Here is a 22,429-nt window from a genome sequence, read left to right as displayed (position 1 = left end):
AGTTTTGGATAACAGCTTGTAGAGAGTGCCTAAGTAATCTAGAATTCGGTGATGGCATTGCATTACAAAGTAACTCTGGGGATAAAATAAAAAGCATCGTCAATGACTTAGGAAAGCAAAACACAATGATGGGTCTTAATATTAGTACGCAGAAAATTGAAATATTGTTGAACAGTGTCGGAAGGAAACAGTGGCTAACAATTCGTAGTGAGGCGCTTGAAGTGCTTAGAGAATACAGCTACTTGTTGCAGGTAGTGACTGCAGATCAAGATCCTGAGAGCGAAATTAATAGAATGAGAATGTGGTGGAGCGCATTTTGCAGGTACTCTCAGGTTATGATTGCCAGTTTATTAATATTCTTGAAGAGAAAATCATATCAGCTGTATCCTACTCGTACCCACGTGTAAAGATTTTGCTAAAAGTGTCAAGCCTGAATTGGTAAAACGCAGTGAGCTTTGGAAAGGAATCTGACTGGTATAACGTTAAGAGATAGGAAAGGGTCAGAACATGTAAGAGAAGAAACGCGGGTTTTATTACTTGATGGTTGAAATAAAAAATGGGCTCGGGAAAGCAAGAAAACCGATGATTGTTAAGGGTAAGTGATTGCATTTCGGGAGAAGGTAAACGAGGCAGGGGGTATCGGAAAGTTGGTGTGGTGGATGAAATTAACAAACTTGCGCCGATATAAAGTGGCCGTGGCTAGCACGGGGCATCGTTAAGATGCAGTATGGGATAGGCATTTTTCATGCAGTGGGCGTAGTAAGGCTGACGATGATAATTATAGGTTGACGATAAAATTTAGTCTTTAATAGGCGCCCGCCGATGTTAGCGCAAATTCATGTTTGACGCCTAATGACACTACCTAGTTCAACTAACTACTCTGCTTATCAATTGTATCCAAGTGCTGAAACTCTAAAATAATTTGGCGTGCAGAAAACGAAGAGCTTCCCCTTTCGATTCTCGGCACCCGAGCTCTCTCCGCTTTATTTTTTCTACTTCCTTGAAGTCTTCTGGCCTGCACGATATGCTGTGAGTAGCGAACACTGTCACTTCGCATAGTGACTTCGATTTCCTACTGCTCTCTTTTCTCCTTCATCTTTTTATCCCCTCACCCATTTCCACCTGTGCAGTGTAGGAAAGTGGTTATTGTTCCAGGTAACCTCCTACTTTTCCTCCTCCTCCTCCTCCTCCTCCTCTTCCTCCTTTTGTCTACTCTGTTTCTTACTGGTGGAGCCAAACTAGGAAAGTGAAAAGAGCGGGACAACTAAGAAAACTGCTTGTTTTGAGGAGGCAAGCAGCTCTTTGGAGTAGTTTAAAATGCTCTGGTTTTGAAGTAACGTGCTTTGAAAACAACATGAGATGCAATTCGAGTGATAAGCCACTTGTCACGTCTATCCAAAGAAAAAGTTCAGCTAAACGTCGAAATCCTCCAGTTGTTCTCTGCACTGCCAAGCCAACGAAATATAATATTTGTGAAAGATTTTAAGGCGTTAGCATTAGAACCACAATTAACGAAAGAGTGTCGTTGTTATAGTGCCCGTGAATGCAGGCAGGAGATGAGGAAAAGGGCGAGATGAAGGAAAAACCTGTGCGGAAAGAAAGGGAGTCGGTGGGAGGCGTCGGGCGGGGAGAGGCGAACCTTAGTGGAAAGCTACGAGGGAGCACGGCCTATCATTCAATGGTTATTGGATTCGATGAGGCGAGTTGACAAAGGGTTTGGCGTTTAACACGGTAATTGATGGAAAGGACCGCGCGGTCGCTAGGGGGCAACACGAATGTTAGGCCGTAATCTCCCGCAGCAATCGCATTGATCTTCGTTGGCATTTGCACGTGAGTCAATATTTGCACCACAAACTGTAATATTTGACTGATATTTTGCGTGGTTTCAGTTCTGTTTCATAAAACTTGGTCATCGCGCCCAATATAAATAAGCGAAAATGAGCTAGAACAAAGAAGACAAACGCAGATGCGGGTAACATGGTCGCGGAGCCAAAGCTAGCCAGTCTTCATATAATGTCGTCAACCTCGCCGTGTCACCAAGACAATTCTCCACAGATCTATCGCGCAATCATCACGCTATTTCTTTTCCAAACAGAATAAGCGCTGATAAGTCTCTTCAGGAGTTTCAATGGTCCCGTCTTGCTCCTTCAATTGTCGTCTTCGGAAAGTTCCAACTGTGCGACAGGTTCGTGGCACTTCTCGAATACCAGAGGGATGACCTAGGACCTAGGTGATCGCTGCTGCAACCTAGTGGTTACATCATTAGTTAGTTATAGTTCATTGTCAACCACAGTGTGGCTCAATTTCTACGTGATCACAAGTCACCTAGCGCTGGATGCTTCGCGTTACAAGCTCTCTAATGTCCCTTTGATCTTTTTTGCTCTCTGAATGTAAACGTGGTGCTCGTTGTGTTTAAAAGATGTATCAAAACATGACACATGGTATTAAATTGCGGCATTCTGTCTCCCTTCAAGGTACAACTACACTCGAACATTCAAATTTATATGTGAATCTGGGAAATATAGCAAAATGATCAGCGTTGAAGAAACCGGTAAGGACACGCTTTTTTTCAAATAATTGCTTCTCCTGCCTTCCTCTAATTAGGGCATATTATGAGAAAATAACATAACGATATTTGTATAGGCATAGTGGTCCAGGCACTATATGGCAGTTTACTTTTCGAGGTAACTGTGCGTTCAGAATTTTTTTCCCAGTTCTCTCTCTTTTACTTTTCACTAAATGTTATATATTGCGGTATTACTGCCAATATTCAGGCAATTTGAACGCCCTTCTACGCCATGGCCTTCAAAAAGAGTGCAAACCGTACGAGAACACTCAAGGTGTACAAAAGCGCTTGCTGATTACATGTAGTTCCTTTATTGTAGTTTCTTTATTGACACTAATTTATATTTTTATACACCTGCGCCGCTCGAGCAGATTGTGTTTGTGAGCGTCACAGGCAGCCAGAGAGATACACAAGTGGTTTTCACGCCAAAGAAGTAAAAAAAAAACTGTTTTTTTTACGAAGTGAACAAAAGTCGGATGTATAACTTGCTCAGAGTGATGCATATTCAACAACTCGGCATCAGACAGCTATGTACACAGGTATTGCGCAGTTATAGAAAAGAAGATTTCTTTTACTGACATCAAACGTAAGAATAAAGAAGGAAGCAATGACAATATCTTTGTACCCACAGTTTACAAATCTAAACAACAGATGTTTCTTAGTGCTCGCTTCGCACGTGTAACCGAACAAACGAACACAAGCTTAATTCCAGCTCAAATACCTTACTGAATAAAAATTGAACATAAAATTTCTTTGCCTTATACCATATTTCGCGTATATTTTTGGCAATGTCTAAAATTTCATTTTCCTTATATTAAATTTATTTTTGGGCTTTACAGTTTTAAACGCATGATTGAAACATTGCTTTGTATATATAACGTAATCATGTAACTCCTCTATGGGTAAAACGTCTTGAAACGTGGCTATGTTATTTTTATTCATGCCCTCCGTAATAACACCGTATGCCATATACTCTTATAAATTTGTAAACGATTCTATTTATTTGATTATTCAAGGTGTCCGAACAAAATCCATAGCGGTGATTGAAGAACGCAATAGATTTTTGCCAACTTAATTAAACACTAATTTCCTTAACTGTAGAGTTGCGCAGTTTCTGGTGTGGTACAGCTGTGATGAGAGCGTCCTTAGCTTCCCACATACAGTTTCGATCTGTTTATTGCAAAATAGGACGTTATAAAACTCAATTCCAGAATATTTTGCACACGTGCTGTATTGAATAGGGACGCACATGCAGTTTGTACATGTCTGAGTGTGTAAGATTATTGGTACTGGATCATCCGGTTTCCTGTGGGGATAGTGGAAGCACAAAAAAAGCTTTGTTTTTGATCCGCTGACAAATTTAGGTTTTTCTCACACCAGCTGATAATTTTTTTGAATGTCAGCCTGCAGGTCATTACATGCCACATGAATATTTGAATTAAGCAAGAACAACGTTGTGTCAACTGCAAATTGGTGAATTGCTGATTTAAAATTTGGCATCTCGAGGTCATTCACGTATAAATTAAGTAAAAGAGGCCCCCGCGAAGAACCTTGCGGAAATCCGTATTTTGTTAACTTAATATCGCTATAGTTTCTTCCAATTTTGACTGTTTTCTTACGATTCTCACGGTAGTTTTTCAAAAGAGATGCAAATGACTCCCTAAGTGCAAAATATTCTAGCTTATATCATACAGATCTCTGTCAATTGTGTGAAATGCTTTTGTCGAAGCCAAAAATAAAGGCAGTAAAATTGCATTCACATCAATTTTTGAGCACACAAATCTTGGAAAAATTTCAAGCAGTGGTATAGTGCCTCGACCAGTCCTAAACACGTATTGAGTGGAGGAAAATAGTAAGTATTTCTTACAAAAGCAAGCCATTATTTTTACTAAATATTCCTTCATAATATCCGCTGATAGAGGCAATATTGCTATCCGCCTATTATTCCGTGCATTGTACCTTGTTTCTGTTTTATACAGAGGTCGTATTACTGAACTATTGAGCGAATTAGTTATAACACCTGTCATTAGTGACCCATTAACAAGGATGCCACCTTTAAGTTCATTATTGTTTCGAATTACATGTGCAAATTTATAATCCCCTAATAAAAGTCATATCTTTTTCTCATTTCCCACTGCACACCATAAATGTGTACATACCGAACGCTTTCATTCGAACTGATGTCTTCTTTCATGTGCCCGGCAGAGAATTTACTGTGGAGAGCAAAATACTGGTTTATCAAACGTAGAACAGTGAGAGCATTCGTCAAAGGCGTCAAACACATCCTGATGCGGAGTACATTATTCATTCAACCAATCTCGATTTCTAGAGCAGCAGTTAAACTTCAAACGTATAAAAATTTCGGATGAAAAGGGCTCGCTCTGCGATATATATGATGTCTGTAGTCTATACGTCAGATTACAAGAGCACCACGCGGGAGTAGGCGTATTGGGGGGGGGGGGGGGGGGGGAGGCAACTGGCCGAATATTGTCACTACTGTTGTGTCTGCACGCCTTGGTTGCGCCCAACGAGAATTTTGAAAAATCTCGCCTCCCAAATTAGCCGAGAAATTATCGAGGCATACTATACACTGAAAGAATTTGGCTTCTGCGTCACTAAAACATTAGCCTTGCTAACTAAAAAAAATCTTCACATCTACATAGAAATGTGTGCAACAAACGCCAGCATGACAGGGTTGTGTAACAGTTGTTTGTCAGGCCTGAATGCGACGAATGTAGAAACGTTGTAAATGTTACGTGTCTCTGAAGTAAAACTGAAATGAAGTCCCGCGCTAGGTCCTCTCTTTTTCTTTGTTCGTCCCTTTTCGTTCGCGCGATTGCAAGTACGCATAGTGGAACCAGAATTCGACTCAACGTTATGAATTTTTTTCTGTTTTTCTACTAATCCTATAGTGATCCGCGATACCCATCGAATGCCAATGCAGGTGTCATTGTATGCAAACTGCGATCACAAAAAATTTAGCCCCCGAATTATTTTCCAAAATAACGGCACATAACGAGACATTGGTTTGTGGCACGTGGTACGGAAACATCAATTAAGCTGATTAGTTTTAGTGCTCAATATATCCTGCCATAAGAAAGATAATAAGAAACGCAATAATCTATTAAAATAAGCACTTCAAGGATGGCTACCTGGTGAGAAGTGTGAAAAAGCTATCTTAAAATCCGCTAATTACTTTTAGTAGGCCATGGCAGGAAACGGCCGTTGCTTCTGGTACAAGGGACAAAAGCATTAGTGTAAATCACCTGAGGTGCATTCTCTAGGTACCAAGATGCGGCTAAGAAAAAAAATTGCGATGCAATTCTATGACCGGAGTGGCACAATTGATTCACCAGCTAGTTTTAAAACAGGTGTTAACGCTTGACATGCGTTTAAAGTCTGGATCACCGCTCTGCGAAACCAAGAGCGTTCTAGACAAAATATTTTTCCTGTGTTGATATCGTTTGCAAATGCGGTGTATCTTTTTATTGTTTATGTAATGTTTTTCTTCGAGTGTGGTGTCGAGAATTAGGCATCCAAGTGTGATTAAGGTGGGAAATTTTCATTAGAATACGCCTTCTTTCTCGTACGGATAATTTTTTGCCGCTCGAAATTGTTTACGGGATACATGTTCTCTTAAAAAAAACAACGGCAGCATATAGACGTCTGGTAATGTTAACAGCTAATCAGGAATGCATGTTCCCACAAACCTACCAACGGTTAAGAAGATTGGCAAGAGTTACCTTGTCGAAATTAATTTTTCCGCATTCCTGCATCCCGTGAACATTCGAAGCTGAAGGGGCGCCTTAACGCGCTGCCGCAGGTGAATAAGAATTGTCATTTTCGAATCCTAGGTGTCCCTACTTTGTCTTATAAATTCCTGTGGGGGAATTCCGACTGCTTTGTCCTTGAAGATATAACCAAACAGCCGTCCACAAGCGGTGAGTCCAAAAACATTGTGAAACCATATTGTTTCAAGAATGTAGGTGAGTTTCGCTCTACTTTCTCACAGAAAGTAAACTTCGGTCTTGTTTTGTCACCATAAACGAAATAAAGTGTTCAAAGTTGTATGCTTTGGAGGCTACTGTATTAAGTGAGAATAACAAAGCACCGTGTCATGGTATGGTGGAGAGGCACGGTCTGCATTGCGGTGGTTTGCAAAGCAGATTTTTCTCTCAAATTTAATGCTATCAACGCTACTACCAGAACAGGCCGTAAATGTAGGCGAAATGTCATAGTCTGTATGGTAAATCAGTCGGAGAGTATCTGCTGTCCAACATGTGTATCTTGGCAGCGGCAGGACTCGGCGAGTGGAATCTCACCATGATCAGTTGTAAGCCGCACGCGGTGAACACAGTGCAGATCGACGTACAAAATTGGTGAAGGAGAGGGGAAAAGAAGACAATGTGCCCAAAAGCACAAAGCACTGAAACAGTCCGTTACTGTCAAGTTAGTAATCTCCTGCCAGGCGGGTGGTTCAGACTTATCTAGTGTAATCATCATGATTAGCCTAACTACGTTAACTGCAGGACGACTACCTCTCCCATATACCCTAAATAAACCCTTTCATCTGCAACTTGCGGCCACGTTACCCCCGCAGACTGTAATCTATTCATCCCACTAAACTCACTAGCGCCCTTATACGCTTTCACGCTTTCCCAAAAATATTGCCGCGAAGAGTATGTCATCCAGTTCACAAAAGTACTCGAGCTTTCTTTCAGTGTCGAATTCATCGTACGCTCATCAACAATATGAGGTCCAAATCGGAACTCGTATTCATTATCCGTAGTAGACGTCTCACTTTGTGTTGGTCCAAACGAAAATCCTTTAAAAAGTCTTGGGCAACACAACTCAAGAATAAATCTTCTGGGACATTTCCACAAACGGGAACGGCTTGAATCGCTATATTTTTTTGGCATTATCTTGCTGTCTCTATGTTTGGCCGACTACACTGGGAGTCATCTGAAAAACACTGCCCATTTCATCATCATCATTCATTAGGCAACATGTATGAAACGTTTGTTCTGTAACTGCACGTGCAAAGCTTCCAGTGTTGGAGTCGAACAATAGACCCGCGTAAATCGAGACCTGGCAACCGCCCTTCATAAAAGAAGTGCTGCAATGTTTCAAGCCAGAACAGGAAAAACTCGACGATTTCGCCGGTGGTTTCTCTCCAAGGGATGGAGACAAATGTAGGAAGGCAGTGGGGTGTATTGAGATCATGCCTACGGCCACTGAAAACCGGTTGAAGGTGGCGGCGAAGCAAGTAAGCAATATTTAGCAATAAACGTAAAAAGCGTTGACCTGAGAAGGCGGCAGCACGTTAAAAAATCGAAGCAATCCTGCAGAGACAAGATTAAAGAGAACTGCCATCGTGTTTTATATCCCGCCACGAGTAGTCATGCAACATGTGACGTGGAAAGCATTTTTGCTGAAGCCAACTTTTGCAAACTAGACAAAAAGCTTATTTTGCAGCTATAGGGAGCACATTTTGTTTTTAAGATTCTTTGTGACTATTTTTCAATTAGCTGTTATTGCGAGCACGTATTAGAAAAATAGTTGCAAAACAACACCAAAGCAACCAGAAACATAAAAAAAACCAGACGCTTGTCAAGTGCAGCGTAGTTTATCGCCCAGCAGCAGTAGCAGAATGCGTAGCAGGGGGCGGCAGAAATTCATGTTGGCGGATGGGCTTAAGGTGTTTGCAGGGATACGGCGGCCACAGCTGGCAAAGGGCAGAATTATTTGCAGAGACCTGGGAGAAGCCTTTGCCTTGCAGTGGGCGTGGTCAGGCTGACGATGATTGTGAAGATGACGATGGAGGCGCACCAGTTCGTTCCAAAGCACACCTGAGCAAACTTTTTAATCGAAAGATTACACATTTCAACCATTCCGTGCTTTTTATGCTTTCCAATACGCGTACCTGCAACCACAGATAACATTCGCAAAGCGTTTGTGTTCCTTGACTGGATCCTATGCACTCTTAAGGACAACGGTATAAGTATCGTGCAAGGAGAAAAGCAAAAGCGAGAGATGCGCAGATAAAAACCTTACGATGATAAAAAATGCGTTCTAATGGCAAGGCGCGCTGATAATACAAAAGAATCAGTGAAAAATACCGAGACATTATGATTAAAAGAAAAGCTAATAGACTAGTCTCAGCGCCTGGACACTAAATTCCCGCGACACAGTTCGCGATGCCTGGAAGTGAGCGACAAGACCAACCTCTGGCAGGGCTGTCGAGCTCATGCTCATAAAGTGATGTCTTAGTGTAGTTTTCCGGCATCAGTATCCACGCAACCTTTTCCTGTACGTATCTGTCAAGAAAAATGCCGATTTTGTTTAAAGCTGGCACTGGCGCATGGTATAAAATGAAGTGTAGTGAAGTAATGCTTGCGTCCCTTCATACATCGGAGGCTGTCGAAGAAAAGCCTTGAGCGTCGCCAGGCAGGCAAATTTTATTACAGCGCTCATCAGCGCGCGCAACACGCTTGAACGTCGCCAAAAGAATGGCTGTCGGCAGCCACACTGTTTCGGTGTCACTGGTGAGAGCTTCCCTCCTCAACGGAGACCTCAGTACGAAAAGTGCATATGACCAAGCAGAGTATATTTGGGTTTTGGAGAAACACTAGGCTTTCAGCAAAAGGGAAAGAAGTTACGGGATATCAAAATATAATATGACTTCGTCTTCCACAGAAAGGTGTGCACTGATGTTTTTTCATTATTTTACAGATACTGTTGGCACCGAGCAACGAGACATAAATGCGGGCAACACTCAAAAAAAGAGGGGTGACTGCATGTTATGGGTGGCAGGTAAATCAGGCGAACCAGATGAAGCATGCCAAGACAGCTTCCAGAAATTTTGCGGCACTTCAGGTCATCATTTCAATTCAGCGGGATGCACGAGGTCACCTGCGGAATAAAATTAGAGGGGGATTCTGACCATAGATAATAGATGCCACATTGGTGAAAAGGCTAATAAACTCAGATATTTAGCTTATTGAAGGGCTCCATTGTGTGCACTACTCAATATATCTAGAGGACCGCAAATGTAACCTCAATATTGTTTGACAAATAAAGGTTTTCTTGCATTTACTGGTTCTTTAAAACTCCATTCACTCGTTCCAAAGAGACAAATCCCGTCACAACCACACACATATCACCCGTAAAATGTAACACTTGTTTACATAATTATGTCTGATTTCCCACATTATGGGAAGTTATAGAGAGACGCCTTATTAGAGAGTCCAAGAATAGCCTGACCCCTTAGAATTTACTAATGCACACCAGCACCACTGCACACACTCGTTGTCATATCCTCCTCTGTTGAAAGCGGGTCTCAATGTCCGGGATTTCATCACGTGCCCATGGGCTCTAACATCGAATGTAAGAGACACTGAGAAAAAGCTACGCACCCCTGCTATTATTCTGCCTTGCCACTGATAATTGCTGATTGTTTAGTGTACTTTGCTGAATTTTCTGAGAAACTAAGTCCAGCTTTCTTCGGTTTTCCAAAATGGGAAAATTGTAAGACACTGTAATGAAAATATTGAAAGTAATGGTCCATTATTTTGATGTGTAGCAAAATCTTTCTTTTAAAGCGTCTCCACCGAACGCATCGAACAGTTAAGACCGCCATAGACAACTAATAGGGAACGCTTTTGACGATCGAGTGATCTGCGGATATATTGATTGTTATAGTGAAATCTTACATTATATGAAAAAATTGCGTTCATTAACAGGATCGCGCTCGAAAATGATTTTGTCCAGAATTGCTGGGCGTGGATACTTATGAAGTGCCTGTAAAACAAAACAATCTTTTCAGCTACAACATACATCCAAGTGTTAACATCTCTCTTGCGTACACTGGGCGAAAGCTGTGGTTGTACTCTGCAGGGCATGCTAATCGCTGCGACTTGAAGTAAAGTCCAAAAAAATGAATCCACGGCGACGTGGCCAAGCAGATCAATCTTCAGTGGTCGTTCCACTGTCGTCCATTCTGTTCAGAGGCGCTGCAAATCCTGCTGATATATCGCTGATTTTACTTACACTTTGCAAGCTATATATAGCAAGAATGAATTTGAAGCTATGGAGGCAGGAACTGCCCGACCTGAGATCTCTGTATGGTTTGCGTCCATATAAAGCAGCTTGCACGTATAAATTGTAAGCGTCTCCAAGGACTAAAAAAACAACCACGCCAAACGACGGACAACCAAGTTTAACACTGAACGCGTTGCTTTCCTCCATACCTAATATTTGAAGGCACATCACGGAAATTACGAGGCAAAAAGATGTGGTAGGGAGCTCACGTAGTTAAACTGAGTAGACGTGCGAAAGCATGAGTTGAACCTGGCTGGCTTAAGGTTTTTCTTTGCTGGGTCCACGGGCTGTCTGGCCACTATATTGGTTGGATAGAAGTATTAGTTGACGAAGACGACTATGTGCAATGCACAGTGCGAGAGTGTGTTGCAGCTTAACACGAGGCGTTATCGGCTGTGGCTGTAGTATCGTGCCCTCATGCATCGACCAGCGATGCTGATCTGTTCGCACCGCCGCAGGATAATATTTATTTTTATATTTATTTATGTTTTGGCAAATATCAACCTCAAGTTCAAGCTTCACAAGAATTCAGTGTGCCGTTATGGCAGCGTGAAGTAGTGCTTTCGCAAATTAAAACAACTATTGTAGAGGCGCGGTAGAGGCCCACTCTTGTTAAGATCTGCAGCGAAGGAATTGAGCGCGTTGCTAGCAGAGCAGCGAGCGACGAGTGAGCAATCGCCAAAGAAGAATAAATAAGTTTTTACCGAACAAGTAACCCAAAACCTAGCACCTTGGAACTTTCTGCGCTGCAGAGATGCAGCTTGCATAGAATAGGAGGCTCCGCTATAAAAGGGTACCTAAAAGATTTGATACTGGCTAACGTACTAGAACGGCATTGGATAATGCGAATTTTCAGGGCAGTTTTTGACGTGTCTGGATTTTTGATATAGCCGCTGCGTAGCTAATTGGTTATAGTTCTCGACTGCTGACCCGCAAGACGCGGTTTCAATACCGACCACGCTGGTAGCATTTCGATAGAGGGGAAGCACAGAGGCCCGTTTACTGTGCGATGCGAGTGCGCGGAAAAGAACCCTAGGTGGTCGAAATTATCTGGACCCTTTTGCTACGGAGTCCCTCATATCCTGAGTTGCTTTTTGACGTTACACCCTATAAACAAAGCCATAACGATTTTCAATGTAAGAGGTTAAATAATGGAGAGAATTATGCATTAACAAGAATTCTTCTTACCTGTGCAGGTTTTTCTACACCAATCCTTTAAATCCGGTCTGTGAGGTGGTTTTGGGATGTGGCGCACATGATGCCCGTTGCCTAGCAAGTTAAGAAACTAATAACTATTATTTCCTACCACATAACTGCAGCGTAAAAAATTACGAGCACAAAAAAGGGGAGAAACACATACGACACATACGACACATACGTCCGTGTCGTATGTGTTTCTCCCCTTTTTTGTGCTCGTAATTTTTTACGCTGCAGTTATGTGGAAGCAAAGTAACCAACTTGCCCAAAAGCTCGTTTTACTAAAGCATATTATTTCCTAATTGCCGCTGTAATTTTTCGTTGAAGGCTACAATATGTTTTTGCAAAAACCCTAGGCAACCAATATCACACCAGAAGACAGTCTTTGTAAATTTCTAGATAGACATTGTAATAGTGAAAATAAAATATGCGTTCAAACCAGGCTGATACCGAAACCTACGCACAAAATGTACCGAGATTAGTGAGTCCCACTTTACACTGGGAGCATGTGCTTAACGTAATAAAACGGACCAGCTGACCAACGACGACGCAGAGAAATCGTCAACTTAATGAGGGAGCCGACGCTCTGAGCGCGTAGCCACAGCAATAGAAAAACGCTGCTAATATTGGGCAATGAACTACGAGAAAGATCAGATGTTGAGAGTGGCAGCGCAGCGAGGAAAACTATCAGCATGGTCAACTACAAAAAAGAGGAAGCGAGACTGTCAGACACTATTGCCTTGCAATCAAACCAGCAACGCAGCGGAAGCCGCATGTAGCATGCGTGTGCATAAATACGCTATGCCAAGTGGCCGAGTCGGCCGCCTGCGCTCATGAACGATACGAACAATTTCAGCGTCTCTCAATAACTATAATATTGGCGTTCATCCTTTGTGAACCAATGTTAGCCGACTTCAACGGGGGAAATCCTTAATCGACGGATGCCACGCGCTTCTTTTTGCGACGGGTCTCCTTGCGCGGAGAAATCAGCATACTCTAGCAGTAAACCGGAATCTCTACATAAAAATTCATAAATTTCTTGCTGCTACGATGTTGATTGCCTTCGATTCTGCAAAATAATTTGTGCCTTAAAACCCAAATCTAAAGAGTATAATACAGAACTAATCGTATTTTACCTGTTTACAAGCATGGACGTAATGGCCGTGATGCCTACCTTGCACTTGCAGAGTACGAACGGTCGTATCGTTCACAACGTCTTGATAAAACGTTTTCTGATTAAAAAAAAAAAACATCCGGTGCGTACCGGTGTAGGAAACTCGTTTTATATTCCATGTGCACATGGTCAAGAAACGTTGCAAAAAATCTTTGCGGCTTTCGAGCATAGAGCATAGGTCATCGTGTTCGACCCTTCAAAAACTTTTTAACACCTTCTATATACTGCTAGCAACCCTCTGCAAATAGTCTCGAATTTGATCTAGCAAATTTTATACGCTGCGTAATAATATTGTTACTGGGTACTGAGTACAGGCAAGAGGTACTGGGGTCGACACCCAGCACCCCCATCAAGGATATTACGGGGAAATACTATTCACATTTATTTACAAGTGTGGCGGGTTGGAATAATGAGTTCCTAACAGGAAGCACCAACACGAACAGGGAGCTGCATTAACTTCCTCTTCTTCGTTCGTCCTCTCACGCGAGAGGCCACTTCGTCGTAACAATATCGTCAATAACTTTTTTAATTTACATAGGCTATTCCTATAGCTAGTCTAGAGACAATATGTCTCACTATGACTAAAGCTTCAAGAACACTACTGTTTTTAGACAGTCTATAGAAAAAAGCTTTCCAAAAATCTACACGTGTTCATAGCCAAGGTATGGATGTATGGCCGTACAATTTTACAGACATGCCTGCAGAGAACAGTACAGAAAGTTAACCGATATAGTAGAATAGGTTTATAGACTCTTTTTCCATTCCATTAAAACATGGCAATGTTATTTTAGTTGAATTTCGTCTATATGCCTTCGTCTACAACACCTACGGTACACGATTTTCCATAAACTATTTTTAGATGCTGACAATTACAGATGAAAAATGTCACTTCACAGCTGTTACAAACGAAATGATGCTCCAATGACATCGAAAGTTGATTTCAAAGCTTTCTAAACTAGGCATATGCCATATATGCAGCGTAAGAAATACACCGCACTATCCAAGTGCAAACCTACTAACGGTCTGGCTACTTCTTTGGAAAGCATTCATGCGACCTGTTGCCCTGTGCACCTTGTCCAGAGCTGGTGACTACAAGTAAATCGCGAAGACAAAATGATACAAGAGCAGCGAAATATAGATAGTTTTAGCTGAGCGTTTTTACGGGTAGCTGGGCGGAGCGGGCGAACGGATACGCCAGCGGAGAGGCGCGCGAGCGAAGCGTTTTAGCCGGGCGGATCGCCCGTCTTCTCGGGCGGAGTAGAGTGGCTTGCTCTGCTGCTCCACCTATCGGTAACCATTCGAATTGGAGTGAAAAGGATATCAATTAAGCCTGCTAATAATGGGCTGAAACTGTTTATTAAAGGTAGATTCCGTGTTTTTAGTTAATTATTTAGTAAGCGTTGCGTTTTAAATGTACAAAAGAGCAGGCTATAAACAGAACATAGGTGCGTCTGTGCTAGCCAAGTCAAGCCGAAACAAAACAAGTCAGCTGTTTCCGCGCGCATTCGCGAATTGGCGGTTGCCATCTTACCCGCCGTGGTGGCTCAGAGGTTAGGGTGCTCGACTACTAATCCGGAGTTCCCGGGTTCGAACCCGACCGCGGCGGCTGCGTTTTATGGAGGAAAAACGGTAAGGCGCCCGTGTGCTGTGCGATGTCAGTGCACGTTAAAGATCCCCAGGTGGTCGAAATTATTCCGGAGCCCTCCACTACGGCACCTCATTCTTCCTTTCTTCTGTCACTCCCTCCTTTATCCCTTCCCTTACGGCGCGGTTCAGGTGTCCAACGATATATGAGACAGATACTGCGCCATTTCCTTTCCTCAAAAACCAATTATTATTTATTATTATTGCCATCTTGAATACCCATACACGCCCGCGCGCTCTTACGCACGCTCGCGCGCTGCCTATCGCTCCGCTGGAGAGAGCTTCCCAGCGGGCGTAAGCTTCGCTCCGTTAAAACGGTGGCCGGCCCAGCGACGTGCGCATACGCAGTGGCGTCTACGCTCGTCCGCTCCTCTCCGCTGGCCTTAAAAACGCCCAGCTAAAACTGTCTAATATTGACGGTGGTGTAGCTCCGGATAAACTTGGAGTGATGCGATAGCTACAGCTGGCCGAATGGAGCTTGCTCAGTTGAATTTCTGTCAGTCTTTCGCCGCTCTTGTTCGCTGGGCCTTCCTTCTTCATCTTCGTCCCACTTGACACTGAGCATACGCATGGCTGTGGCAGCTCGGTTTCCCCGGTGGGCAGCGCCGCCGGCAGCAGGAGCGGCTGCGCACCGCGTGTCTGGTCACATGCTGTCACGTGGTGCGGAGCAGCTGCCGGCGGCGCGGCGGCTGATCACGTGGTTGGTAACACAACGAGGCACGTGATCAGCCAAAGCGCCGCGCCGCCGGCAGCTGCTCCGCACTACATGACAGCTGAGCTGCGCAGCCAAAGGGTGGCAACGCAGCCACGCTGAAGGCACGAAATGCTACCGTAATGTAGCTATCGCTGCAAAACAATTCTACTCATGTTATGTACGCGTGTGATTTAACGCAAGGCATATCTTCGCAGCTTCTGAAACAGTAATCTCAATTGTTTCGTTATATGCCAATGAAAAATTCTAAATATATTTTTTTGTTTCCGTGTCTTCGTTTCTAAAAAGACGCAGCTGAAAAAGACCATTGGTTCTGATTGGAATGTTTCCACTTGGGACCAGTTAGTTATTCAGACACGATTTGGATGCTTCCAATTGGTTACAATTCATTTCAATTGTGCCAAAATTAATTGGTTCCAACCAGAAGCAGCTGCAGTTTTTCCCATCATCACTGGGAGACATTATGCCTTGTGCCAAAATTTAAAAGGAAATTAAAATAGTGAAAATAGCAAAGTGTTATAGAAGTGAAGCTGAAAAAACACTCAAAAAATCATCACACGGAAGTAGCATAGGCTCGATACATATCCACAAAACGCAATTTTGCTTCCACTTTTATACTCCATTAATGAGACGCTCCTGTTGGAGCCAGTGACTCTTATTCGTTGAGAGAAATTATTTCAGTTACTCACGTACGCCGTGCTGGTGTAAATGAAAACAACTGAGCAGTTAAATCTGGTAAAAACGCTTTTTAACAAAAACCTAATTATTTCATTGTTGTATGTCAGTTATGAGCAATAGGCAGCTGTGAATTCCGACTGAATTCGAACATCCCATTGAATCTTTCTTCCATACGGTTCATTTATTATGTTTGCAATGCTCAGACGATTTCATGTGGAAACACCAGTTGGAGCTTCCAATTGCTTGAAAGTGTGCAATGGTAAATTTTATAATTGGCAAGCATAATTGGCGCCCAATTTTTTTTACTGGGACACCGGCCGCTCGAAACCTCAGTAACGCATTGGAATGTCGAAATAGAATATTATGAACCATTTGAATTGATCGAACTGGTTTTGGAAATATTAATTGGCTCCAAGATTTCATTTGGCATAAGTTCTTCCAGTCGATTCTTTGAAACCGATTGCATAATCTAAATGATCAACTAATCGGATTGATATGTATAATCGAGTCAATTTAGAACCCATTGAAACGAACTTAAACCATTCTGAATTCTTTCTAATATTTATTTTTTTTTACTGGGAAGTGCATAGCAAGCAGTGCGAAATTAACGAAAACCTGCTAGCCCCCTTTTTCATTATTGAGGTTCAAGAAGCATTGCAATAACGAATCATTATTTCTAGAGCACTATTGTTCCCCATTCAGTACAAACTGTCAAGACCGATCTCTCGATGGAAATCATTTTAAACTAAGAGAGATCACTGAAAAATCGCGCTACTTGTCACCATTGGTTCACTACGGGCTGTTTGGAACGGCACTTCTATAAAATTCCCACACAAAGTTCCTACACAAGAGCAAGAGCAGGAGACAATTACAGGATTTGTTTTTTTATGCACTATAAAATAATGGCCATAAAAAATGATGCTTCACACCTGGCACACAGGGACTCAAATAGGCACGAGCCATGCAAATGATAACCGGCTCAGAGTAATTTTGAGCACTGACGAGAGTGCACAGCGCGAGAGTGCAATGCTCAGTGCGAGAGCGAGAGTAAGAGTGTATAGTGCTCTTGTGCAGTGGCCAGCGAAACTGATCTGGTTGCGCCGCCGTGGGCTTGAATCCTAGTCGCAGCAGTCATTATTTCATTTATTAATTGATTTATGCTTTGGCCAAGGTGAACCTCAATTTCAAGATTCACGCGAACTGGTGAGCAAGCTTAATCGCGTGATAGTGTTTTACAATGAAAGTTACAGAAACAGGAGATGCCTTTATTGCCGCCTTCTTCGGTAGTACTGCAGTGACCCTCTCTGAGAGGAATTCCATCCCAGTCCTCACTTTCTTCTCTTAGCTAACCAGTCCCTTCCAACCAGGTGCTCCCGAGCAGCCCTATTACAAGGAAAGTACTCTCAGTCAATTTCTGAAATCTCGCACCTGTCTCAAACATTCCGCGTTGAATATCATTGAAACCCTTTTCTAATTTCCATATGAAGGGTCAATGCAGCCGCTGAAGGTAAATATCAGAGGCGGGCAGAACTTCTTCCTTCGTTGCACTCATGTTAGAACTAAATTTAGAAAGGCTGTGTAACCGTGTCCAAAAGAGCGAAGCAAACCTTTTTAAGGAATTCTTCAGGGTGAATGGTAGACAGAGGGTAGGCTGACAATTTTTTGGCATTCACAAACTGAACGAGAGACGGGAAGGTATGAGGCTGCCTACTAACGCTTGACAAGAGGGCCTGCCTTCGTCGTCTTGTCGACACACTGGCAAGTGCTTGAGCCTTACCCTCACTTGATCACTTAGTTCAACTTGAGGACACATAAGTCGATGGACCCTTTAATAGTGAGTGTTAAAGAGCAGGAGTTGTGACAAGTAGAGTCTAGTAAGTTCTTAGAAGTCCATACTAGCAAGCTAAAATCTGAAGATCACTTTAAAATGAGCAGTGGGGAAGAATTGGCTGATGTGTGTTCAAAATTTCCGCGTTGAGAATAGTGGCGTCTCGATAAATATTGAAGAAATGTTCTACTCACTGCCGTACGGTGAACGTTTATTGCAGTTCGTGAGAGCATTGACCTGTCAGCAGTGTGGCCTTTAAGAACGGTTGCAGTCATACACCAAACACTTTCTTAGAATTACTTACCTTTTCCCTGAACTCTATTGTTTCTAGCACCCAGAAGAATGCGATGTCCAGCAACGAGGAATTTGTATTGGCTCCTGTCAAGTGCCTGTTTTTTTTTTGAAACCTTTGACGATATTTTACCCGGAGCAAACACACATAATCAATAATGAATGTGCGCTTGCTATTTTAAGATTCGTTGTAGATTGTCTGCTCTTTTTACAAATCAAGGACGGTAACATTGCTCTTAATTCTGACTCTGATTTTATAAGTTTTTGCCGTTTCTAAAGGCCGGGATACATGGAGCGTTTTTACGGCGGCAAGTCGGCGATTTTCGCTCGACGGCGCGCACTCGACGCCCGGCGTCAAAAAATGCGCCCGCCGCCGTCGATCCGTACAAGCCAGATTTTTGACGCGCGGCGTCCGACGGCCGCCGGAAGCGGCCAGCAGGAGCAGCCAATCGGCGCTCAGACTGCCTCCGCCACTTCCGTCTTCCCGCCCGCTTGGTCTGTTTTGTGTTCCACGGTGTGCTTGTGTTGTGCTTCGCGCGCGCGAGTTCTACACATAACCATCCTGCATCAAAATGGCCACGTTCTCAAAGGCAGCTCGTCTCGAATATAACGACAGATTGATCACCGCCGTCCAAAAGCATCCCATATTGTGGGACTCATCGAGGATGGATTACAAGGATCACAGAAAAAAGGCCGTGGCGTGGGCCGAAGTCGTCACCGAACTAGGATGCGACTCAGACGGTATGTTTACATTGCTATGAATGTTCATATTTCAATGCTCGTTATGCTCGCTAGAAACAAATTACGTGCCGGCAGTGGTCGGAAACCTAGCTCGCCGCCGAGCGCAGAGCGAGCACGTGAGTAGCACGTTGTAGAGGGAACGCTTCGACGGTTCAATGAATCAACAGCGACATGCTTGCGCGCTACGGCGCTTATTTTCATGACATTTTTTTACATACGCTGGTGAGCACGTTTGTTTAGAATGCTGAAGCGGGGGTCCTTTAAGCTAGCGAATGGAATCTGAGGTACCGTGCTTCTCAGACACAATGCTGGCACTCGATCGAAGCCGCAAATACATGCGAGAGATGAAGCCCGAGAATCGTGCAGCAAGGAAAGCAGCTACAAAAAGGTTTTTCTTCCATGGCGCATCACTCGCTGTCTGAACAGACCAGCTCATAGGTGCACTAGTCGGCCGCACGTAGTTGTTTACGCGCAAACGTCTAGGCATTCGATTTGGTACACCAGCTTTGCACTAAATGCATTATATTTCAGACTGTCACATGATGAGGCAAAGGTCAGCTAGCCGCATGTTAGTGAGACAGCTATTGTTGAAAGTGGTGCGAGAAATATTCACTATAGCATTTGCACTTTTGATGGCATTGTGGTGACCAGCTGGGTTTAATCTGTGAAACTTGCATACAAATTGCTCTTCTCACATGTAACGTATTGTCACCTTGTATGGGACTCCACGACTGCAAGCAACCTAAAAAGAATTGATATGCTTGAAAGAGAGCTATACTGAGTATTGTTTTGTTTTTCTGCAACCAAAGTACAAAAAGAAGCATTCTAATAATGCACGCATAATCACTATTTCTTTTGTCACAGTTTTCGACCCATTTCCATAAACAGCTCTTTCAGCGCATACATTTTGAAACATTAGCCTATAGAACACCGAATGGAACACTGATATTAGACATAATCCACCATGGCATATGAAAACTGCTAGGACCAATTATTGCCACCAAATGGTTGCTTATCGGCTACCCACACAAACATGTTACATGAAAATAATGTTGATGTAGTGACTGTGTCGACCCACTAGCTTTTCGATCATTTTCTGCATTTACACGAGGAGCTTGGCTGCATTTCATTTTCTTGAAATGTATCACTCACTCTGTACTTGTTTTCTATCAATGTGATGTCGCCTTATTGTATCTGTAACTAATTCTCGCCTGTTGTATGTGTACTTGTGTCAACGGCTGGTCAAGCCCTTGAGGCTTTTTTCCTCAGCCCTCTTCACCCTCTCAGGTGAATAAGTGTGGTATTCTTATACCCTACTTGCAGGCTCCAATGTCCAGGCGCGGTGGAAGAGTCTGAGAGACACATTCATAAAAAAACACCGCGCGTGGAAGGATGGCGCTCCGAGCGGCTCGGGAGCTGACGCGGCGAAGCAGGTGCGATGGCCGTATTTCCACCTGCTCATGTTTTTGAAAGATCAGGTGGATATCGGCAGGTATGTCTCCATTGCTTCATGCTTACAGCTCACTTTTCAAAACCATTTATTCTCTCATCGGGGCCCATAGGAGAGTGTTACATAGGGGGGGATTCACATGGCAACAACCAGATGATGTAAAAGGAGTTTCAAAAATACAAAGTTACAGTAGTTGCAGTAATAAGGCAAAAATATATTCACCAGTTTGAGGTTTTACACTGTAGTGAGTGCAATCCCTCCTTTTAGGCTTGAATGGCATTGAAAAATGGTGCGAAACGTGTTATTGAACTTGTGCTTGTGTGAAACTGTGAGGATGATGACTAAGCTAAACAATAACAAAACACCGCACAGTACTGGAGCTGCTGTTTCCAAACATTCATGAAGGAATGTTTGCAAAGCTAAGGTGTTAAAAAGCAGCAAGCACTGATTAGCCTTACGTAACATACATTTCTTTTTTCAGCACCTTCTCCAACAGCCACCAGTCAAATGAAGCAGCGTGTGGAGCAACAGCTGAGACAGTGCTAAATGCAATGTTCACCGACTGTGACGGTAAGAACGTGCATTCAAGTTCCTTACTGCTCTCCTTAACTATGTCGCATAATATAAAATGCTTTGCAATGATTCAGTTCTACATTTCTATTTTTTTTTCTATACGCATTGGTAGAACCGACACAAGAGAGCTGCGTCCTTGGCAGAGTCGAAAGCCCAGAACCAGGCATATCTTACGGCTGCCCACAGACCGCCCCAGCAACTCCTCTGCGAGTGCAACGCGCTGCAAAAAGGAAGCGCCGGAACGATGAGAGGGCACGACTAGAAGACGACATGGAAAAAGTGGACCAACTAATCAAGGATGACAGAGACCAGGCCTCTTTGTATGGCCAAATTGTGGCACACAAGCTGCGCAATTGCCCGACACAACACAAACAAGAAATTGAACTGGAGCTCCTGCAATTAATCGCCAAATACACGTTCAATGAAACGGAGTGAAGTTGAATAAACACATTTTCAGTAGCACACAGTAGCACGAGCACAGAGCACTAAGACGTGAAGACAAAACAGGCATTGAACTTCAACTTAATTCGGAGAATTGCCAAGCCACTGCACATACACCCGCTGAAACATACAAAACACCCACCAGGGTTTCAAGAAAAATTTTGTAACCCTGGAAGGCATTTTGTTTTTTCTGGGAGTATATATGCATTGTTTTGGCAGTACTCTGAATTAAAGTTGAAGTTCAGCGCTGGTTTTGTCTTCATGTCTTCAGGTTCTGTCCTCGTGCTACTACATGCTGCTGAAAATGATGCAACACCTACTTAGATAGCTTGTTTCATTCAATAAATGATGGTTTATGGTTTATGGGGGTTTAACGTCCCAAAGCGACTAAGGCTATGGGAGACGCCGTAGTGAAGGGCTCCGGAAATTTCGACCACGTGGGGTTCTTTAACGTGCACTGACATCGCACAGTACACGGGCCTCTAGAATTTCTCCTTCATCGAAATTCGTCCGCCGCGGCCGGGAACAAACCCGCGTCTTTCGGGCCAGCAGCTGAGCGCCATAACCACTCAGCCACCACGGCGGCCATTCAATAAATGAATATTTCGTCAAACCGAGTACATTGTGTCAGAGCGGACAGAATAGCAGGCAGCAAAGAGCGACTGTGGTTCATTGTCTCGCGTTTCAGTTTGATATGGTACATCACCTAACCCTTTCGAAGCCTGACAGTGTAGCAGTAGGTGCATTCTGTATTTGTATTTAGTAGAAAGTGGGTACATATCCTGAACAAGAAAGATTAAAAGAATATTCTACCAAGGTAGATGAGGCAAAAGGCACTTCAGACACACCTGACAAGGCCTCGCCTCCTGGCACAGTGAACACTTAATTCTAAGGGATATTACTATACAAAACAAATTTTATACAAACAACAACACAGGTAATCAAAGGGCACACAGTAAAGTGCATAAAATAGAGTGGCAACCAGAGTGAAATGTATTTGAAGCATACAAAATTCAAGAAAACAGTAACAAATA

The 22,429-nt window shown here is 43.2% G+C and overlaps 1 long non-coding RNA gene across 1 annotated transcript; it reads left to right on the top strand.

Annotated features, from left to right (window-relative positions):
* The first annotated feature begins 2,476 nt into the window (after positions 1 to 2,476).
* On the top strand, positions 2,477 to 9,661 carry LOC144094904 (uncharacterized). The gene is made up of 3 exons (XR_013306616.1): positions 2,477 to 2,551; positions 6,421 to 6,507; positions 9,299 to 9,661. It is a non-coding gene; the product is annotated as an uncharacterized LOC144094904 (long non-coding RNA).
* The last annotated feature ends 12,768 nt before the right edge of the window (positions 9,662 to 22,429 follow it).

The sequence above is a fragment of the Amblyomma americanum genome, chromosome 6 (genome assembly GCF_052857255.1).
Source record: "Amblyomma americanum isolate KBUSLIRL-KWMA chromosome 6, ASM5285725v1, whole genome shotgun sequence".
Lineage (NCBI taxonomy): Eukaryota > Metazoa > Arthropoda > Arachnida > Ixodida > Ixodidae > Amblyomma > Amblyomma americanum.
This window is presented reverse-complemented; position numbering and strand designations above follow the sequence as displayed.